We start from the raw sequence: 1458 nt of genomic DNA on the forward strand, positions 1-1458 counted from the left end.
GTGAATATGCAAACAGGTATTTGTGAAATCTTAGTTTCCAGAAGAGACTTCTACTCACAATGCTTTGGGGAAATTAATAGAGAACTGTAAACATTGTTGAAATAAATAGTTAGGTTTTATTCCAGCAAATGTTAATGAAAATGATTATGATGATTATTATTCCTTTGCACCATTGCTTAGTTGTAAGGATGTAGATCTAACATTCTGAAGTCCCTTTAAGACTGGAGTATTACTCAGAAACCTAATGAGAAAGTCAGTAGATGGGATCTCTTGCAATAGATTTCATTAGCGTAATAGTTCCTGAACAAATCTGGGAAAATGAATCTCAAAAGCCCGATGCTTGCCTTATCAGTCCATGGGAGGTCAATGCTAAAATTTGTATAGACTTTAATGAAGTTATATTTAGTGCAGCAGTGAGCATTTCTGAAAACCCTTCGTTCTCACATATATCTCCTATAACACGAGATAGTTATTTGGATCGTTAGCTACAAAAATTTGCAAGACAGGAAAAGAGACTGGCAGAAGGAGTGCTGAGCTATTAAATTTGATTTTCCCCAAATGACTCTCCGCTTTTCAGGGGCAAACATTTCAACGGCTGAGTTTTACATTATTTCCTGAACATGGTTAGCAGTCCCGTCACTCTGGGAGTATTTAATTATGCACACAAACGCTAGCTAGCGTGAAAGATGCTACCAAGCCATTAATTGCCCTTCTCTTCCACTTAGAGAACTGTGTGGGTGTGGAAATGGAAAGCTCCCATGACAAATAAAAAGCCTCGGTGCAGAGAAAGACAAAAGTCCCGCTGGCTTTGAGAGGAGCAGGGTCATGTACAGATGCTGAATGCATAAATATATGTGTGCTCGGCTGAGTCTGGCTTCTGTGCTGGACTCTGCATGCTCTCAGCCGGCTGTTCAAGTTGTGGCAAGCTCCAAATCACAGTGGCGAATCCTGACCTCACTAAAACTCCCCGTGGGACCTACTGTCACTTTCCACAGTGGAAAGGAACCCTCCTGTAGTAAAGATACCTGTTACGGGTCAGGTTTTTCTGAGGTTTGAAGCCAGCTACGCTTAATAAAGAGGGCTGCCCTCTGGTTTAGCACGGAGCAGAGGAAAGCAGGAGGCTGGCATGCGGGCAGGGAAAAGGGCCCTGAGGAACACAGCGTGGGAAGGCAGCGGCAGGGATGCTGAGAAATGAGGTGGAAGTTGGAGATGTGAGGAAGAGACCAGGAGTGAAGAGGCGGGGGCACCTGCTCCGGGCTGTGGAAAGGAACACCCATGACAGCCCCGCAGCACCACACAGACCCCCTTACCAACCCCAGAAAGCTGGCAAAAGAAGAAAAAAAACCAAAGCAAAACAAAACAAAACAGACGAAGAAGATGCACGGGGCCTGCTCCGTGAGGGAGCGGCGCACTACAAGCCCCACAACACCTTTCGGGCCGCGGGCATGCGCCGCCATC

The sequence above is a fragment of the Cygnus atratus genome, chromosome 2 (assembly GCF_013377495.2).
Source record: "Cygnus atratus isolate AKBS03 ecotype Queensland, Australia chromosome 2, CAtr_DNAZoo_HiC_assembly, whole genome shotgun sequence".
NCBI lineage: Eukaryota > Metazoa > Chordata > Aves > Anseriformes > Anatidae > Cygnus > Cygnus atratus.